Genomic DNA, 22,703 nt, shown 5'->3' with positions numbered 1-22,703 from the left:
TTAGCATTCAAATGTAAACTGAGCGAAATATACGGACTGTTTGGTTACTGCCAGCTATAAATAGTATTTTATTTATTCAACCAATGTCAGCTTGTGTGAGCTGATAAGAGCCTAGACTAGAAATGCGCGAATATGACATGGGGAATGTTCTTCCATGTGGAAAAGCTCACCATATTTTAATAAGCTTGCGATAATCGATCATAATATGACCGCATGGCATGATAAGTTCTGATGCACGTTCCAATTGGAATGTGATTCGTCAAATGATAATTGTAGCAATTAATCATGAAACTATTGATTACTCTTTTTATGTGGATTCCCGATATCAGCTAAGGATAATAAAATTTAATTTTTATGGTGCATTATGTTATGATAACTCGGTCGGTTCGATGTTCTTAACGCTTATAATAAATGAAAGTTAGAGCGCAAAAATATTTCCATAAAAATAAATTGAGTATATCTGCTTAAAGGGTGTCCACAATGAAATTGCAACACTATGCAATTGCTCTAACATTTTAACCGTTTGGTAGAATTTAATGAAAATTTGGGTGGATTTAGTTCAAAGTGCATTATTTACATCCTGCAAGTTTTAAAGTCCTGTGATCAAAACTCGCGGAAATGGAGTCGAAAGAACAGCTCGTGCGTGATTTGCGCATTCATCACGAGAACAAGGATCTCTCGCATCGTTCCATCGCTAAAACGTTGGGAATCGCGAATTCCACGGTGTCGCGAGTGATTAAACGGTTCGACGATTGTCCACCGATTGGAAGCCCAAAAGTGAAGGAAAAAGTATTCCGTACAACACCAAAAATCACAACCGCGTAGTAGGGGCCTTCAACCGAAACCCAAACGCTTCCGTTCGGGATGTGGCTAAGAACCTGCACCTAAGCCGAAGTTTTGTCCAGAAGGCCAAAACTAAGGCTGGGCTTCGAACGTTCAAGGTACAAAAGGTCCCTAATCGCGACGAGAAGCAGAACAAGTCCGCCAAAACCCGTGCCAGGAAGTTGTACCTCAACATGCTGACGAAAGTTGAATACTGCATCATGGACGACGAAACATATGTGAAGGCCGACTTCAAACAGATCCCCGGCAACCTGTTTTTCACGGCCAAGGATAAGTTCAGCGTTCCGGAGCATGTCCGCTCTGAGAAGATGTCCAAATTTGCGAAGAAATTCCTGGTTTGGCAAGCCATCTACACGTGTGGGAAGCGGAGTGCACCTTTCGTGACCCAGGACACGATGAACGGACAGGTGTACATGAAAGAGTGCCTTCAGAAGCGGCTGCTTCCTTTCCTGAAGGCCCACAACGTCCCGAAAATCTTCTGGCCGGATTTGGCCTCATGCCACTTCTCCAAGGACGTGGTATCCGGACAATAAGTTCAATTTCGTGCTGGTTGATTCACAGGTTGTGCAGAATCCTACAAAACCCATGGTGACTAGTTTGAAATATTTAAGTCCTTTGTGAATTTCTGAAACTACTTCCTTATTTGTTGAGCAGCACTGAAACCTCTTAAGTGCTCAAAAAGAATACTACTCACATGAATTCAATTTGATAGAAAGATCTTCCCTAGTTCAACGGCAAATCGAACCACCATCCTGTATACATAGCTTCTTTTTCTTCCTGAATATACGCCCTAGCTGGGAAGATCCCCAACTCAGTTTAATGTTCTTAGAGTTTACTTTGCAAAAAATGTCATTCTTATATCATGTGGGAGGTAGTTTTATTAATTGCATTTTGTGCATCCCATGTTGGATAATCTTGCCTATCATGTACAGCAAGAGTTGTTGCATAATTATTCATCTTCAGTCATCTGGTTGAAAGTGGTTCACGATAAGCGAAGTTAATCCATATCAGATGAGTGCGCTTTGCTTTTTTTTTTTCATAAAACAGTATCATCAGAAATATTCCAAAAAACATTCTGTCGAAATTTCTCTTCTAATTCTGTGAACTATTATTCTAACTTCCTCCAGAAATCCTTTCAGAACAAGAATACATCTGCTTAATTTTTCCATGATTTAGTACCAAAATTCATACAAAATTTATTGAACTTCAACTAGATTTGTTCCAATAAACTTAACCCTCTAATATCCAACCCCGCCTTTAGACGGGGTACACTTTGGAATTTTGTGTATTTTTTCATAGCTCGGAAATCAAAATGATTTTATTTTTGGCTAAAAACTTGACTCATAACACGCATATAAGAAAAGTTTTTTATGACTTTTGAAACTTTTTTGTATTTTTGAAAATGTTTGAAAAATTGTATTCTTATATAACCTACAAATACCCGGGGTTCATTTAACGTGTGATATAAAAAATCGTACCTTTTATATTTTTCTACGATCAACCTATCACAAAAGATGAGCTTAAAATAATTTTAAACCAGTTTTTCCGATAAATACACGGAAAATAAAAATATTTCCAGAAAAATATTAAAAATTTATTATTTTTAAAACTAGCGTGAAAATTTGAATTTTTATTATTGCCAAAAATCAGTAACTAGAAGAGGCTTCAAGAAAAAATGAAAAAGGGTAGGGATGTTCAAAAATAAAAATTATAAAAATCAAAAACCGAAATCCATAGATTTGCGAATAAAAATAAATCATTGCCCAAAACGTGTTTAGAACGATTTCAGATAACTAAAAATGATATTTAGATCGAAAATAAAAATTTGGGTATTAGAGGGTTAAACTCTTGAAAAGTTTTTACATATTCTACTAGAAATTATATATGGGGACGGACCTGGTGTAGTGGTTAGAACACACGCCTCTCACGCCGAGGACCTGGGATCGAATCCCACCCCCGAGATAGTCACTTATGACAAAAAGGTTATAGTGACGACTTCCTTCGGAAGGGAAGTAAAGCCGTTGGTCCCGAGATGAACTAGCCCAGGGCTAAAAATCTCGTTAATAAAGATAAAAAAAAAAAAAAAAAATAGAAATTATATCACGTATTTCATCAACAAGTATACCACGAGGTCTTATACGAATAAAGTTCCGAAATATCATTAAACTATTTGACGAAAAATTCCATCAAACTCATTCTGCTTTCTCTACATAAAACTGCCAGGGAATTACATCACAAATGCCGGCAAACTGATTCCGTCGAAAAGCCCAGATTGGAAAATATTCATCTCAACAATTCAACAGACTTTATTTTAGAAAATGCACTCTAAATTCGTTTAAGGTTATGCTGCAATTCTTAAATTCATAGTTCCTTGATTTTTTTTTCCTGAAAAAACACAATAAAAAATTTCATAGAATGCTCAGAGCACTTTTTGGAAAAATTCTAAAAATATAGAATTCATGGAAAGATTACTGAAAGAAATAACAGCAGAATTCCTGGAATTCTGGTGAATTAGTTGAACTTCAACGTTAGAAAAAAAAATAAATGAATGTTCTTTACAAATATTTTGATGAAGATTTCTGTAATTGAATGAGTAATTCTAAATGAATACTCCGCATAATCCATGAAGAAAAACTTCGTATGTTTTGATTTAATTTTTAAAAATAAACTTAAGGTGTTATGTCCGAATTTCATCTCTTCAATTTCACCGGAATTCTTACAAGTGAGTTATCCCTAGAAAGGTTGGCGAAACTTTCAGGGAAAATATGCTCAGAGATTTTATCACAAAATCTAGCAAAATCTAGTTGTATGTACCCTAACGAATATCCTGTTATGCATAAAGAGATGACCCAGTTTCTGGCAGCAAATCTCTTAGATAAATATATCTATCTATGCACCTGTTAGAAATAATTAGCATTGTTATTAAGAATTTCCAGCGATTGAACCTAAACATATCTCATAAATCATTGTAAATTCTACCGGTATAATAAACATGCTTGAATTTTCACTAGAAAAGATCACCAGAAATTTTCAAAAGAAAGTAAAAATTTTAAATTTCGAATTTTTTTTTTTTTTGCTAGTCTCTGATAGTAATTACATCAAAAATAATACCAGTAATTGTTAAAGAAGTATTGGTAAAAGTTACATTAAGAATTCTCCTTATTCTACCGTTGGTTATGCTCTTAGAAATTTCATAAAAAAATCTTGGAATATTTTGACAGGAATTTTGCAAAATAAATTTTTTTTTTCCAATCCCTGTCGTAATGTTCAAAAGTTACTCAAAAAAATTTCATTCCATCGAAAATTGTTCAAGTTATTAAATAAATATTTCTCGAAACATTTTTTGGTATTTAGTTTGTACGGCCAAAAATAGTTTTGCACCATAAATTCCTTCAAAAGTGTCTCAGGAGTTTTCTCCAAATACTCCGATGAAAATTCTTACATACTCAAACAATCCAATTTCTTTAAAATATGTAATGTTGGCAAAATAAAAACATGTTTAGACATCTGGCATAATTTAATCATAATTTCTATGAAAATTTCCTAATAAATTTGTCAAGAACCTTTGATGAAGGCCTAAAACCCTTAAAAAATATCATAGGCAAAACTCTAAGATATTTTTACACATACCTGGCAATATTTATACATTAATTCAAGAAATCATTTATTGAAGAGTGTTTGAAATAATCTGTGGAGCTTTTAAAGAAACAGCGGGATGAATTACTAGATAGTATACTGAGAGTAAAATTTCTGAAGGATTTTCAGACGAAATTTATTGAAAATTTCATGAATGAATAATGAATATTTTGGAATGTTTGGTTGCTTATTTCCCATAAATATATTCCAAGATATTTTCAAAAACAAAAAAATCTTCGAAAAATTATTGGTTGATGCCTGGTGAAGTTTACATAAAAATCCTAGGATGAGTTCTACAGAAAACTAAAAGAATTTACGGATAAATTTTTGTAGGAACAACTGAAAGTTTTATTCAGATTTTAATATTTTGCTTATCTTATGATAGATAGGCCTAATTCGTCTGCGATTTCTTCAGAGTTGAGTGCTCTGTCACAAGACAAAATATAAGAATTTAAGGGAATTTGCTCATCTTACGAGTGATTTTTAAGTGTTTTCATTTTAAATTTAGATTATTCTGAAACAAACTACAGAAAACTTAATGAAGATTTTAAGGATTAAATTCTTTAATATTCTCTCGAGAAAACTCTCGAGATCGGAACGAATCTTGAATTTACAAATCGCCACAACATGGAAACTGGTAGATCAATAACCTTGAAATATATAGCGTGGACACAAGGGGTAAAAAATTGGAATTACATGGATATCTAAAAATCCCGATGAGCCAGAAGGTTGGTGTCTTCGATAATGTTGTTCAATAGATCAAGTGCTATAAAATCTAATCTAATCTATCCATATAGCACTTGATCTATTGAACAACATTATCGAAGACACCAACCTTCTGGCTCATCGGGATTTTTAGATATCCATGTAATTCCAAAATCTAATTGAGAATTTATCCGCTAGGTGGTGCTAGTGGCAATTTTAATCAGTGCTGGGAATGGTAATAGCAGCAGGCTTGAATTTCGCGAAAATCACGTGGCTCTTCTCAGTACCTACAGTAGTTCAAAAACGTGAATCTCATCAAGTAGCCTATGTTGGGTGAATGAATTTACTAAATCGTTAGTGTCATTGAAGGCTCTAAATGCGGGAATGCAGCGGGAAATAGAACATTTTTCTACAGTAATTTTGGGTTGCCCTTAGCAACGGGTGTTTTGATATTTTCAATGCTTTTTTCCTACAGCAGCAATGGTCGTCACTGGCATAGCTGACTGTGATTTGCTTTGCTTGGCTACTGTAGAGTGAATTTCAAGATTTTTCCCAACTACAAAGTTTGTGTCTTTGGCAAATATGTTCAGAAGATCAAAGGCTATCTGGAGGTGAAAAATCTAGATGAGAATTTATCCGCCTGGTGGCTCTAGTAATAAATTTCCTTCAATTTTACACATATCAAGATTCTTATTAGCTAGCAGATTGGCGTCCTTGGCAAAGATGTTCAGCGAATCAAGGGCTATTTGGTGGTGAAACTCCAATTAAGAATTTATCCGTTTATCAGAATTTGTATCACCAAGGGTATGATATACTGAACAACTTTGTCGAAGACACCAACTTTCCAACTCATCAGGATCTCCAGATATCCGTGTAATGCCAATTTTGAATCTTGTGCCCACGCTTCTTCCGTTACCCAGAGAAGAGAAGGATTGTTACCCAGAGAAGGAAGGGATGTCTTACCCAAGTATTGTGAGACCAACTAACCGCATGTACTTCAAAATTTATTTTAAGTTAATTGATTAACTAGTCTCCAAATTGTGGCCATTTGAAAATTCAAGATTTGTCCCGGCATTTTAAGGGTTAAAAAGAATTCCTAATTCCAGGAGGAATCCCTATCCCTTGAGTTTTTCGGATAATCCACTTCAAGAACTTGTAAGGCAATTTCTGGACAAGCTTTAAAAAATCAAGGGAAATTTACGGAGGAACTTTAGAACAATATTTTAAGGAAACGCTAGAGAAACTGCATATGGATTTTTTTGAAAAAATTGCGTAAGGATCTGTTACAGAGTATCTGCTAAAAATGAGTTTCTCACAAATTCGTGTACCAAGTATGATTATGGAGAATTTTATTCCTGAGTCATACGGTCCTGAAAACTTAAGGTTAAGGAATTTCCTGTACTATTTCTCGAAGAATGTTTTGAAGAAATTTCAAAAAAATCCTAAAAAAAGGGAAATTACTAGGAAGATGTTTTTTCATAAATAAACAAAAATTGTAAAACTTATGTACAGACCGTTTCTGGCGGAATTTTCAAATGGATTTCAAGAGGGATTAGCGTGGAGATCCCTAGTATGCTGCCGTTGTACGCATATTTGTCCCGCGGCCCATAAGGATTACATAGAACATGGGACAAGTAGGCGTAGAAGGGCAGTATGTAGCGTTTGAAAAAAAAACGAAAACCTTTCAACTCGCAAACGTTTAATGTCTTTTACATTGAAAATATATTCGCTGAATTCACATAAAAGTACGAACACTAAAAATCCCCAAAAATAATGAGATTTATGAAAATTATGATTATTGCGACGGATTATATACACGCCAACACCAGCAGACACTAGACACCCCCCCTTGGTCCCCTAAAGAAATAAATCCTAGCTACACCAATGGGAAAAGGTTTACACAAGTTCTAATATATTTAGCTAGATAATAAGCACTTCGAAAAGTTTGATAATTTGATTGTTTGTTTGATTATTTGAGTGGATGGATTGAACTCACCTGCAGAAACCCGCAATCGTATAAATTGGATCCATCTGAAAAAAAAAAACAGAAATTACTTGAGCAAAGATAATTCAATTAAGGTACAGTGGGAGAAGTGTATCAGTGGGGTAAGTGGATCATTTGTCCATATTAACCCCTCTACCGGCAGCTTCAATTTTACCGCAAAATTCAAATTCGAATCGTTATAACTTATTTGTTTTTCAATATCTTTGCACCATTTTTTCACAAGCTCTCAAAAAACTCTTCTAGTTTAAGGATCTGTGTCGATATTGATCATTGGTCATCTGGTTTTGAAGATATTCCAAAATTCCTTGGGGGACCGACCCGTAACTACAACCTCCTGTTAATTTCTCAGGCTACAGAATTTCAATCGTATTCGGATATTTACTCTTCGAAACAATACATTAATGAGAGTATGTTGTGAAAAAATGAAGCAATTTGGTGCAGCCGCCTTTAAGTAATGACCATTTAGGTTTCTGGAACCACGCTGGCCAAATAAAGATCTTAAAAACTTCCAAAAACATCATATCGTTATTTTCAGATATCTCCAAGAATACTTAACCGATTTGTATGATTTTTTCAGAAAAGCTCCTTATTAATTGGCATTATATAGCCCACATTTTATTTTTTGATAAATTGTTAAAAAACATAATGGCCGCCAAAGGCATTTTATATGGAAAATGTCGGTCCCCCAAGGAACATCAGAATATCTTTAAAATCAGATCACCAATAATCAATATCGACACAGATCCTAAAACTAGAAGAGTTTTTTGAGAGCATGTGAAAAAATGGTGCAAAAATATTGAAAAACAAAAATGTTATAACGATTTGAATTTGAATTTTGCGGTAAAAAATGAAGCTGCCGGTAGAGGGGTTAAGCATAAATACTTGAATATGTTGAATGTTTTCGCACCATTGCTTCGTTTTAGGTTATATTCTTACGTCCACACTGATACTATTATAAAACTGGTACTACAGGTACACTAACACAAGTAAACTTGTTAAATTAATTTGAAAATTGTTTTCTATCAATCAAAAATCCATTTTATCTGTATCCAAAATCAAATACAATTAGTTTTTTCAACACATGGTGAGCATTTCAGTTCTAATTGAATGAATCACAATGAAAAATACACTTACCCCTACTTTTCAATGGGATGGGGTAAGTGGATCAAGTAGTATTACCATTTATTGGCAGACTACTTACGAGAATTTGAATAAGTTTTAATATCCAGATATGTTGACATGTTGCACATGTTGAACATGAACCATGGACCATGCTAAAAGAGGACCTGCAAGCACTTGGAGTGTTCGAACGAAGGGTGCTTAGGACCATCTTTGGTGGTGTGCGGGAGACCGGTGTGTGGCGGCGGAGAATGAACCACGAGCTTGCTAGGCTCTACGGCGAACCCAGCATCCAGAAGGTTGCGAAAGCCGGAAGGGTGCGCTGGGCAGGGCATGTTGCAAGACTACCGGACAACAATCCTGCAAAGATGGTGTACGCGTCGAATTCGATTGACACAAGAAGGCGGGGAGCACAGCGAGCGAGGTGGCTTGATCAGGTGCAACAAGATCTGGAGAGCGTGGACCAAAATCGAAGTTGGAGGGACACAGCCATGGACCGAGTAAATTGGCGTAACATCGTTAACGAGGTTTTATCAAATTAATTGATGTAACACCAACTAAATAAATAAATAATCCAGAAATGTTGTTTCCCCTTATCTTTTCTCATTATTAAATTCGTCAAATTGTCAAACGAAAATTTAAAATAATCCACCTATAAGTTTTTTTTAATGTTTCTGGTATAAAAATATAAAAGAATGAATTTTGCAACATTCAAACCAAATTTTTCGTGGTTTATCTATGCCAAGTTGCAAAAAGCAATATATACAATTTTTCCAAATTGAAAGCATATTATCGTACCTTATTTGACCATATAAATTGTTCAAGACAGGTGATACTGATATACATAAATAGATACATAAATAAAATAAAAATATTTCAGTTTGTGATACAAAATAAATGTTACTAATATTTTTAAACTACGTGTGTATTTCGAAAACATCATTAGAAATAGTCCTACAATACTTATGTATAACTTATGTTTATAAACGGATGAATTTTCTCCAAATCATTCAAGCTACATTTTTTTTCGAATTAGTGTGAACTAATGGTAGTACTTTTCAGCATTCATTGTTGTTGATTGATTTGCAACGGAATTACAAAAAAAAACTTCACAACGGCCGTAAAAGCCACTAGTGCGGCTAAAGGGGACTGCCTACTAAGGGAACACCGACCCTAGAATTCTAATTGTGTTTTAAAACTAATAACCACATTTGAAGAAGTTCTTAGCATATTGTCAATCATTTCAATGAGCCATTCAAAATTTACATGTTTCTTCACCTCTCTTGATGACGAATTGATTCGACTACAACTTGTGTGACATCGATAAATCCTCCTACATCTTCCTGCTCGGATGACCCCATTACAGCGCCTAAAAGAATTTCGTCGTTTCTTCCGAAGTGCAAATTAATTCTAATTTAAAAGGAATGCGCGTACGAACCGATTTGCGTTTAATAATTTAACCTTGTTTTATCCTCATTGTACAGCATTCCCCTAGCCTCGTGCTGCCAGCCATCGGTGAGGACTGTTGAATCGGTAATGGTTCATTTCCACACCCCTTGACGCATGGAGGTCCAGTTTTTCAACAGGCTGGCAAAAACATTTTTGTATGTTTTTTTTTTTTGAGTGAGCCCAAACTTTTGCACGGCAGTGTGTGTCGAATATTTGAAGTACAACTTCTTTATATTGTACAAATCGCTGTCGTTACGAAGATATCTTGCTCATATGCTCTTTCTAGACTACAGATAAGAGAAGATTCTTCTTGTTTAAGTTTACCTAATCATTTATTTTTGAAAAAGTGAATAGTCCTCTTGAGACAGCAATTTTGTTAGAATTTTGTGAGGTGACTATGTCGAAAGTAATGTCTGTAACCCCAAATCATGTTCTACAACACTTCTGATGATAAGGAAAATATTAATAATGCATAATTTTGGCCATGATTTTTTAAATCTAAGCCACTGTGTGGCGACAGTATTATTCGCCTCTCCAAGCCGTAGTGGTCAGCCAACCGGCCACCAGTAGCTCACCTTTTCGCTCTTTGGTGGCGTTGTTTTCAGGCATTCTGTGTTTTTGTTTTGCGCGCAAAAAAAAGAGCAGAACGCTTAAAACAGTTAAATGGCTGTGAAATAACCCCCTTGTGTACACACGTACGTATTTCTGGTTTTTCCATTGCATGGTTTCTTTCTCGCTCCAAACGCGGACGCAGATGAGATTGGAAGGAAAGAACCGTGTTTTGATGTGGTCTCCGGATGGGGCAAGTATACAAACAAATTTTATGCTCATTCGATTACCGAAATGGCTGAAATAAACGTGGCCAAACGTTGCGATTCTGAGCAAATATTAGTGGGGATGCTAGTTTGAATAAAATAACTAACGCTTAATCCATTTTTGGATACCATAAAAGCAATGCAGTTTCACATCAATCAAGTAAAATTTAGCATCCACGATTCAAAGTATTTAAAATTAACGAAACCTATTTGCTCTAGAAAATTTGAGAAAAAAAATCTCCAGAAATCCCTCCGTACATTCCAACATTATTTTCAGGAACGTTAGAGACTTCATATCTATTTATCATTTTTACATGTCTTCTTCTTCTTGGCATTACGTCCTCACTGAGACAGAGCCTGCTTCTCAGCTTAATGTTGAATGGGTTCTTCCGCAGTTATTAATTGAGAGCTTTCTTTGCCAAAGTTGCCATTTTCGCATTCGTATATCATATGGCAGGTAATAACCTTCCATGAAAAATAGAGACTTTTTAGAGACTTGCGTTAAAATAGTGACCATGTCCCTTAAAAGAAACCTGCTATTAACCCTGAAGGATGCTTCCAGGATTCTCTACTTCAATGATTACTTCAAGAACTCGTACTCAAATATTTACAAGGATTCTTCTATAAACACCCCCAACATTTCTTCAGGGATTGCTCCGGATTATCTCTTAGTATTCGACCAGATATTTTAAAAGAATTACGTCAGGCATTCTTCCAGAAATTTCACTAATGTTTCCTCCAGTAAAACATCAATTGATGCTAAAAAATTTTCCTTCAGAAGTTATTCCGGAGATTTCACCAAGAGTTTTCCCAAAAAATCTTCTATGAATTTCCTTTAAAGGGATTTCATCTGTTGTAATTCCCTAAAAAATTCCTTATAATGTTGACGCCACCACCGATTAAAAACATTTCATAGCACAGGTCTGTTCCTAATTTTAATTGCAAACATTACAGCTCGCGAAACTAAGTTCTTTTCGCATGTTGATCTAGATATCGCTTATTTTACGTCGGTAAGAACGCCGACTCTACGAACATTGCTTACGGTTCACTGATCATTACTTACTGACATTTATAGCCTGTAAACCATAAAATAATATTTTCTGGAAAAGTAATAAAATTAGCACGTCTTACGGACCTACTGAAAACTGGTGTTAGGAACACACCATGTTTGGTTTTATATATTTCGCAGTCTAATATAGATCCGCAAAGCAGTGTTTAGTGACTGTAATTCCTCTGCCATGCCATTAAAATGCTCTCGTACGGCTGTGTCTTCGATGCACCAAAATAAGTTGCTATCAAATTTAAGTGTGTAGAACGGATTGAATAGCAAACACCCAGAGATCGCACCCGAACCGGTAAACCACTTCTTGAGGCCCAAATTTGCGAAACCTCAAAGCGCGAATTGACCAGAGCAACAGTCATAAAACAAATAGAAATCACAAATCATCCAATCACGAACCAGACTCACGTAGCTTATGGCCAGGCTGCGGGGCAGCACAAAAACGAAACCTCGATGGAATCCTCCCACCAATACCGGCGCGGCGCGTATGGTAATGATATGGCTTATTTTGATGGCACAGCTCGGTTCGGCGTGCCACCTTTCATACAAATAAGTCACCACAGTAAAGAGTGAAGATGCATCGCAGAGCGAACCTTAAAAAACAAAAACAGCACAGCAATACTTTCTCGCAAATTTAGTTAAGAATGGGAACTAATACCCTACAGGTGAATTGAAGCTTGCTTGGATAGTCGGTACACTCAGGAATAAAATGCTAAAATGACTATTTTCAATTCGTTTTTTTTTTCATTTAGCTATGGATTTTTAAAATAGCATTAAATTTCTTAGTCTGAGGGTTTTCCCTAAATTTGAGGTTATTTGGTTAAAAACTGAGACTGCACAAGCCTTTGAAATGTTGTATGGTAAAAAGTATGGAAAAAACAAGTTATTCATTCAATCGGTTACAGTGTTTGCTCACGGGTCTTTTCGTATTAGTACTTTGCTAAAGGTGGTTTCCGCAATTCTTTGTTGCAACATTCGCACTGAATAATCAGCCCACTGTAGTCTACCATGATACGCTCATTAGTATCATTAAACACTTGATATAACAAGTGATTCAAGCGTCATTAATTTTCTTTGTTTAATTTTCTTTTAAATTTTAAAAATTTTAAATTTTTTTTTTTTTAAATTTTCTTACAGCTAATAACGTGCACATAACAGTTATTACAGAAACATATTTAAAACCTGGATCCAAACTTATTCTATTTTTTTTGTTTATCGTAATGATTGACTAGATGGGGCATATGGGGGAGTTGCAATCATTATTCATAGGCGTATAAAACATCAACTGTTTTCGTCATTTGCAACTAAAGTTTTTGAAACTTTAGGTGTTTCTTTTGAAACACAGCTTGGTAAATATACTTTCATAGCTGCCTTTTTGCCTTTTCAATGCTCTGGACAGCTAGTTAATTTGCTCCAAACTGACTTGTGAAAATTGAATCGCAATAATTTTTGTCATTGAAAACTTTAATGCCAAACATCGGTCATGGAATAATTCTCAAAGTAATTCAAACGGCAGAATTTTATTTGATGAGTGCTCTTCAGGATATTCCTCAATTCAATACCCTGATAGCCCTACGTGTTTTTCCTCTTCTAGAAATCCATCTACGATTGATTTGGTCTTAACCGACTCTAGTCATCTTTGTAGCCAATTAATTACTCATGCTGATTTTGATTCTGATCATGTCCCTGGTTGGTTGGTTTGACTTTATTAACGAGATTTTTAGCCCTGGGCTAGTTCATCTCGGGACCAACGGCTTTACTTCCCTTCCGAAGGAAGTCGTCACTATAACTTTTTACGTCATAAGTGACTATGTCGGGGATGGGATTCGATCCCAGGTCCTCGGCGTGAGAGGCGAGTGTTCTAACCACTACACCAGGTCCGTCCCCAGATCATGTCCCTGTTACATTTCAAACATCCCATGAAGCGATTCTCAATTCAAAAGCTCAATTTTTAATTATTTTCGAGCCATATATATATATATATATATATATATATATATATATATATATATATATATATATATATATATATATATATATATATATATATATATATATATATATATATATATATATAACACAGGAAAAAGAAAGAAATAAAAAGAGTTCATATCATCGCCATGCATGTTGGAATGCTTGTCACAAATGTTTATGCTCTGTGAACGGAAAAGATTTGTAATTTTCCATAGAACTGGCCACAATGTAGGGGTATGAATTGCTACAAGCCAATTCGTATTCTAACGTATTCTACCGACTTTCTCTTGATGGATTATCTATTTCAACAGAAGAGTTATTGAACCAAGTCCTTCACGCATTCAAAGATTCGAAAAAGACAATAATGATGTAGTTAAAAAATGTGCCGATCGAAGAAAACCATGAATTTGTTCTGCCAGAGCGCACCAAGTTACTCGCATTTAATACACTTTGGCTGAACAAGTTCACAATTATTAAATTTTATGTGAAGTGGATACCAAGAATGGCATGCGTTTCATCATTCCCGTTGTACATGAAACTGCTTGTGCTTTATTGTTCAAAAAAGTCATAAAAGCTGAAAGTTGATTGATTTGATACGACTCCCTGTTAGGGACAACGTAAAAAAATATTAATCGGGATTCTAACTCGTGTCCTTCGAGTGGTGATAAGGCGTGCTACCTCTTGGTCATTTAGAACTGTTGAATTGAGAGCAAATAACTCTAAACAAGCTGTGCGTGATCTGATCTGGGAGGCTTGATGATGAAAACAGGTGAAAATGTCATTTTCTGAACAGCTAAAGCGCACCAAGTGCTTCCAAATTATTCATACAACATCAAATTTAAATGTCTTGTTATTTCATCACGGCTCCTGCATGGACCCATCGACATATTATATATAAAGCGAAGGTAAGCGTCTTGCGAATGTTGATATCTTTTCTTCATACAAAAACACGATTTTTATATAAACGGTACTTGGTGCGGTGTGGCTGAACAAAATTTCAATGATATTAGATCAGCACCACCGAAACAATACTGTATTTTACAAAGCCGTTAACTTACATGACATACTTAAAACCTTTGGTGTTGTTACTGTATGTTGTCCGGAATGGCCACTTAGCAATATTTAAGGAAGAATTTGAAAAAAAATATCGCCTTTAATCAGAATACTAAATAACCTCCAATGACAAGCTAAGGTTTATGGTTCGCTCTGGTTGGATACAATTTCAGTTTTACATATCCTGCTAGAGAAAATTTTTGAATTTACTCAACGAGGGATGGTTCAAATTATTCGATATCTTAAATGTAGATTGGTTATGATAATCTGAATCTTCTAGTGTAAATAACTCATTTTTGAAAAAAATGGCGTTTGGTGCGGTTTAGCAGAACCCCGACCATATATATGAAACGTATATTGACTCTAATCTTGATGTTAACATTTCTTTACAAACAAAACTTGATATTGACAATGCTCTTGAAACTTTAACAAACTCCATTGTTGAAGCCAGGAGCAATGCATTTCCAAAATGTGAAGTAAATTTGAAACCGTCATTATAGATGATGATCTAAAACTATTGATCCGTCTTAAAAACGTGAGGAGAAGGCAATTTGAACGGACTCGCGATCCTGCTATGAAAATTATATGGCAGGACTTGCAGAAAGAAATCAAGAAACGTTTTCCTCAATTAAGAAACAAAAATTTTGAAAATAAAATTTCTCAATTGGACCCTGGCTTTAAGCCCTTTTGGAAATTATCTAATATTTTGAAAAAGCCACAGAAGCCAATACCGGCATTGAAAGAAGAAAACAAATTATTACTAACTAATTGCGAAAAAGCTCAAAAACTTGCTATGCAGTTTGAAAGCGTGCACAATTTTTATTTATGACTCACAAGTCCAATTGAAAATCAAGTTACTCAGGACTTCGAAAATATTCTCAATTAAGAGAACGTTTTGGAAAACTCCTGGGAGACTGATTTTGAAGAAGTGAGAACTATTATTAAAAAAATAAAAAATATGAAAGCTCCTGGATGATGGAATTTTCTACATTCTCATCAAGAAACTTCCAGAAAGTAGGTTATCATTCTTAGTTGATATATTTAACAAATGTTTTCAATTAGTATATTTTCTTGACAAATGGAAAAATGCTAAGGTTGTACCAATTTTAAAACCAGATAAAAATCCAGCAGAAGCTTCTAGCTATCGTCCAATCAGTTTGCTTTTCTCCATCAGTAAACTTTTTGAAAAGGTCATTTTGAACAGAATGATGGCCCACATCAACGAAAATTCAATTTGTGCCAATAAACAGTTCGGATTCCGCCATGGACATTCGACCACTCATCAACTTTTACGTGTAACAAATTTGATCCGTTCCAAGAAATCTGAAGGCTATTCTACTGGTTTTGCTCTTCTAGACATAGAAAAAGCATTCGACAGTGTTTGTCATTAAGGTTGGGTTGTAAAATTAAAGAACTTTATTTTACAACATACATTGTTAAAATAATTCAAAGTTATCTGTCAAATCGTACACTTCAGGGTAATTATCAGAACTTCAGGTCTGTTGGTGCTCCTCAAGGCACCAATTGTTAAATTATTTTCATATCAGACTTACCTGAGTTACCTCAGGGACTTCTCCTAATGCTTTCATAACTCAACTAGTAATATTCCCACATAAACCAAAAGCTCTTTATTTGAAACCTTCAAGTAGACATGTTGTCACGATGACAGGAGTTCCAATAAATTGGTCAGATGAAGTTAAGTATCTAGGGCTCATGCTAGATAGGAATTTTACTTTCAAAAGTCACATTGAGGAAGAAAGCTCCGCAGAAAATTTAAAATAAAATTTTGAAAATGATTCTGAAGCTTCCTCCCTGATATAGTAACAATGAGTTACATAGAATATCCAATGTTGAAACATTGGAACAAATGTCAAATAAAATTATTTATAATTTCAGGTAAAAATCGTTACAACCTTCCATTGCCACGATTAATGCGTTATATATTTAGGTTGAGTTAGGTTAAGTAAATTAAAAACGTGTTTTTTTTTCTCTTTTAACCAGGTGAAATCCACCAACCTTTAAAAAATCTGAACTGCTACGGCAAATGATATGTAATATGTTGTTAACAAAATGTTAATAAAATTTTAAATTTGTTTTACCAAATTAGGATGATAGTGTTGTCTAATAACACTGAACCTTGATATAAGATATCAATTTAATGTTTGAAATGATACTAAAAAAAAAAAAAAAAAAATAATTCAAGCGTCTGAGCCACACCCAATTTTTAGTTTTTCACTGACCATTGTCCGCAGCGCCTTACACTCGAAAACACCGAAGGCTTTCCGGTATATCTCTTTCAACGTATACGCTTCGAGTCCGTAGAGAATCAATATTTTATACGGTAGTGCTACTTTTCCCCGATTGTCGGTTCCCCGAACGCCAGTTCCCCGACTATCTCGTTTCTCCGAATAGCCCAGTTCCCCGGAAATCGTTTAGTACTCAAAATTGTCGTAACTTTTTGTATTTCAAGGTGGTGAACGAACCAGTCATCGGTTATGCACCCTTTTTTATTTGATTGGCGGTTCTTTCGAGTTTTACCGTCCTCAGCAGTTTTGGCAATATGTGTTTTATCGAGAATGATCACATATATCCTTCTTTTGATTGCTGATCGTTCCTTCTAGTTCAGCACCCTGTCACTAAAGACTATTCTTGCACTTTTTTAAACTGCAACATGTTTCGGGGAACCGGGTCATTCGGGGAAATGGCTTTCGGGGAAATGGGTCATTCGGGGAACTGGCATTCGGGGAAATGACATTCGGGAAAACGTAGCACAATCATTTTATACAGGGCAAATTTTGTTCCCGTTTTCAATTTGCGGTACCTAAGCTGGTTACGCAATCTGTGAAAGATTTCGAATTTGGATGGTTGAATAATTAGTTTCGCCGGAAAACCATGCTTAGACTTTATTTGCCACATCTCATTTTTTTTACTGAATTACGCTGCCTTGAAATCAATAAACATATGATGAATCTGCAATTTTTCGGCATTTGTCTAAGAAGTTGTTCTCGAGCGATCAGCTGAAATTTTGGGATTCTGAAATTTCAATCTTTTCAAAACATTTGCGTCACGCTGATCTTCCTTGGGATTCAAAGGAGTATTCACACAGACTTTGTTCTGGTGTGCAGCGTAAGGTTCAATGACGAACTTAAGAACTCCAGGTTGTTCATTAATTGTTGTGAGCATTTCAATAAACCATGAGCCAATTATAGCTAGGTTCGTTGTCTGGAGAAAACCATCCAACTCGGAACCTAAGGCCAGAGCCCCTTAAACTAGCGTTAAAAGAAGATGAGGGAGAGGACTAAAAACACATTTTCAATTCCCTCAGAGGGGCGTCTTTTAACGCAGGTGTAAATGGCCATTCTTGAGCCTAACTTGAAAACGTCATTCAGAGGCCTCCGAAGAAATTTCACTGAGAGGCACATCTTCAGCCCGTGGCAAACCAAAATCGTCTCCTGGATTAATCCCAGCAGTAGAAGGCGCAGCTAGTGAACCTGTTCTCATTGCACAAGGATCGTCTGCTTCAGAAAACTGGGATTCGGCAGGTGTAGCCTCTGCACTCTGAATCTCGACTTCAGGAACGTTGTTGGCAGCCACGTTGAAATAAAAAAAAATCGAGAGATGAAAGATCACAGGTCGGAAGATATAACGACGTTGACTCGATGAAATCCACTAAAAGAAAGAAAGAGCATGGCATTCACAAGTGTTTCCAACTCCGAAAACCATAATTGTGTAGATGAAATTGATATGCTATTGTGTTTGTGGTATCACAAATATCATGAATATACTATCAGTGTGAATAACTTATTAACTGATTACTTGATTTGTACCGATCACAGAATTAAAAAAATGAAATTGTGCGATACTCTAATACAAGATTGGACTCTATGACACTACCCCGAACGCCACTACCCCGAATGCATAACCTTCTGAGACTAATTCTGATTAGAAGGTGGGGAGATAATTGTACGGAGTATCAAACGATTTTGGCTTAACAATGTATTTTTCAAATATTGTGCGATAAAAAGGAGCTTGCTTCAGCAAATAATTCTTACACACAAAGTTTCGTTTGGGTTTGCACGGAAAACAACATATAGTGTAAGTAATCATTTTCCTGTCAAGTTAACTATATTCTAAGGTTAATTTAGAGATAACTATAAATATAGTTGATTAGACAGTATATTGTTAAAAACAACTGCGTGTGTCCTCTAATTTTGGTGTGATTCACACAGTCACACTGCAATGCTCTGAAGAACGGCCTACATAAGAATTTCTTTATGTTGAGATTACTATCTCGTTAATTACTTTAACTTACGCACAGTTAGTTGTTTCGAAGTAAAATTAACTTACGCCAACACTAAATTAACGTCAAATCAAATACACACACTTCATTGATTCAGCTATCCACTTGTACCTATATCAATTATGACTTGGATAATTGCCACTATTCGTAAACATTCACATCTCTAGACTTCAAGCCATGCTCACAAATCTATGTACTTTTAACTTGTAAGGATTAGTGTAGTTGATAAGATGACCACCTCTCACTCAGGGGACCACGTATCAAGTTCGCCGACGCGCACTTTATTTTGATTGTTGCAATGTTTTTTTAGATCGATAAAGCAGCAGCGAATCTTTTCAGATATATTGATAAAGCAGAAAAAAATGCTGAGTAAACATTGCAAAATATTATAAACTCAATTAAATTTACTTTGAGACAACTAAATTATAGTTGAATTTTGACGTTTGACGTATGTAAATTCAATAAAAAATATAGTTGTTAAAAACTATACGGTATAGTTGTTTTTAACAATATACTGTCTAATCAACTATATTTATAGTTATCTCTAAATTAACCCTAGAATATAGTTAACTTGACTGGAAAAATGATAACGAACACTATATTTTGTTCTCCGTGTACTTGAAAAGAAGGGTGAATTTATTATACCGTTTTGATTCATATTACGGACACTTAAGGCCTTAGTGATGTATAACTCAACATAAAGCATACAAAATAAATCATTCTGTATGATTTCTCAGCGTTATCGAGCGTCTAAACCCCTTAGCTTTCGAATGGTGGGTAAAGAATACGCTTCCGCAAGTTGAATAATTTTAAATAAATCGAAATGTGTGGCCTCTTCATGATTCTTATTCCGGAAGTTTCCTAATTTTTGCCTAATATTCCGGACACTTTGATTCGAATTCCGGACAGCTCATGGAAATCATTAATAGAAAAGTCAAACCATCAGTTGAAGTCGTCAAGCCACTAAAGAGACATTTAAGGCAGCTGCACATTATGAGTTTGCATAGATTTTTATGGAAAAAGCTTATTAAAACGAGCCTCGAAAGTGAGATCTTTTGAACAGCAAAAATTGAAACATTTCGTATGAAATGTATCCCATACAAAGTAGGGTATCCGGAATTTTAAGCTGTCCGTAATATGATTCAAAACAGTAAAAAGGATAGTTAAAATATGCAAAAAAAATGGATGTAGTAAATTCTCTTGAATTGGGTAAGTGCTCACTAAGCTAAGGAACAGGTACTGTACCAGAAAAAAAGATAGTTGCATATGATGAAAACCATTACGTTTACATGAGAGACACCTACATGAATGGTCAATCTTTAAGAACAGTATGGTCAACATTTGTTGTCCGCAAAACAAGAAACTACATTGTATCTCATACTATTCGGGGTAATGGATCATTCGGGGTAGTTGCGTTCGGGATAATGGCGTTCGGGATAATGGCGTTCGGGATAATGGAATAGAACCACAGGATTGTGCTACTTTTCTCTGAATGTCGTTTCCCCGAATGTTGGTTCCCCGAACGCCAGTTCCCCGAATGACCCGTTTCCCCCGAAAAGTGGAACAGTTCAAATAGGCGTTGTTCATAAAATTCTTCACTGTAATGGGCTCAAACTATTCGATAGGGATAATACATAAAAACGAGCGCAATTTCACCTATTTCCTGTTTATTCGCAACGATCCAATTGTGTGGTTTCAACCGGCGGCGGTTAGATCTCAACTGCCTGATCATTGTGTTTGCATGCCTATTGCTGTTTGTTGTTCTGTTTTATTCTTTTGTGTTGTGTTTTTGTGGATCGTGTGTGTTTCCAATACTTGTGTGTAATTGATAAAAATTCATTCTAAATTTACCTATTGAACAATAGTTTTCAGTGACAGGATGGTGAATTGGAAAGAACGATAAGCAATCAAAAGAAGGAGGTATTCTGTCATTTTTGGGCTATGCGCATGTTGCCAAAAATGCTGAGGACGGTAAAACTCGTAAGAACCGCTAATCAAATAAAGAAGGGTGCATATCAGATGACCAGTACGTTCACCACCCTGAAATGTATAAAGATATGACATTTATAAGTTTCAAAAACTTTTCGTGGAACTGGGTCATTCGGAGAAACGGGATATTCGAGGAGCTGACATTCGGGGAACTAACGTTCGGGGAAACGACATTCGGGGAAAAGGAGAACATTAATCAATCACCAGAGACAATCTGGAAATGGCTCGATTTCTGTAAATTTGTACATCATCGAATGTGTTCACTAGTGTGGGACAAAATTTAGATTCTCGCTCCAGTCCACTTTTTGGATTGCATTTAGGTCCCATAACAACTGTGCAAAATTTCAGCTCGATTGGAGAAACTATATTTTAGCGCCAGCCGTTCAAAGTTTGTATGGGATTTACTATGGGAAAACTTACTTTTGCAAAGAAAAATCGCCAGAGGTCGCCCATTGACCTCTATAAAAATTCTGAACACAGACCTGGATAGGTATTTTTACGATGAAGAATATTGCCGAAGACCGCAAAACAATCCGGCACTTGTGATAAAAGTTATTTAATGAAAACCAATTGGCAAGGCGACGTTGATTAACACGTAAAGGAATAACAATAATAACAAAATCTGTCAAAATTTCCGAATAGTCTGTCCTTAACAACTTTTTTCACAAGCACCGGATTGCTTTGCAGTCTTCGGCAATATTGTTCATCGTAGAAATAGCTATCGAGATCTGTGTTCAGAATTATTATAGAGGTCAATGGACGACCTCTGGCGATTTTTCTTCGCAAAAGTAAGTTTTCCCATAGTAAATCCCATACAAACTTTGAACGGCTGGCGCTAAAATATAGTTTCTCCGATCGAGCTGAAATTTTGCACAGTTGTTATGGGACCTAAATGCAATCCAAAAAGTGGACTGGAGCGAGAATCCAAATTTTTCATATAACCGTGTCCCAGGCTAGTGTTCACTCCAGGAATAGTATTTTATAACTAATTTAATGTGTTTGCAGCTTTTACAAGAGCAACTTGAGTTTTACTTAGTTTGCAAGATGTCCATCGAAAACCTCTTTCAAATGTTACGAAAAATATAACATTTTCACGATGTTTATCTGTATGTTCATTCTTCATATTTTTATTGCATGTTCGATTCCATGATCGACGGAATCCATGAAAAATGAATGTATTTTGTAGGCTTCGGAAATTAAACGATCATTGACACACGAGCCATAATTTCATACCGTTTATCCGCCTGCATTCACACAACAGGCATGACATTTATCGTTCGTGGAAGATAACCAGCCATGAACGAAAACAAGACAGACACACCCCGGGTAGAGGAGAATTGCAAAAGAATAACAAAACTACCATTAAAATAGAATGTTTGAATAGCAAAATTTGTTCTTTGTTTGTTTGAAATAAGAGATAATATAACAAAAATAATAACTAAGTTTATATGGCATAAAAACTAAATAATATGAATATTGTCATTGTAATAACAAAATACAGGCAACAGTAAATAACAAAATATATTATTCAGATATTGATAACAATATAATAACTAAATAAGGTAATTTTAGTTCTTTTATTTTAAAATCAAAATTTAGCATGATTGATAAATAAACTTTTTGCTTTCCTGAAAAAAACATTTGCTTTTTAAATCTTCAATGAATATCATACGAATTGTAAAATGAGCTATTATGGTAAAATTTGATGTTGGTTTGTTCTCTTGAATTATTTATATAAAGTTTTTTAATATCAAA

At 35.3% G+C, this 22,703-nt stretch overlaps 1 protein-coding gene across 2 annotated transcripts in view; it reads right to left on the bottom strand.

Annotated features, from left to right (window-relative positions):
* Window positions 1-22,703, bottom strand: part of LOC5570561 (receptor-type guanylate cyclase Gyc76C) — a 256,689-nt gene that overhangs the window by 207,949 nt on the left and 26,037 nt on the right. For both annotated transcript variants that reach the window (XM_021853210.1, XM_021853211.1), the window contains exon 2: window positions 7,181-7,215. The gene's annotated coding sequence lies outside the window, so the exon portion shown is untranslated. The remainder of the gene's footprint in view (window positions 1-7,180; window positions 7,216-22,703) is intronic.

The sequence above is a fragment of the Aedes aegypti genome, chromosome 3 (genome assembly GCF_002204515.2).
Source record: "Aedes aegypti strain LVP_AGWG chromosome 3, AaegL5.0 Primary Assembly, whole genome shotgun sequence".
Classification (NCBI taxonomy): domain Eukaryota; kingdom Metazoa; phylum Arthropoda; class Insecta; order Diptera; family Culicidae; genus Aedes; species Aedes aegypti.
This window is presented reverse-complemented; position numbering and strand designations above follow the sequence as displayed.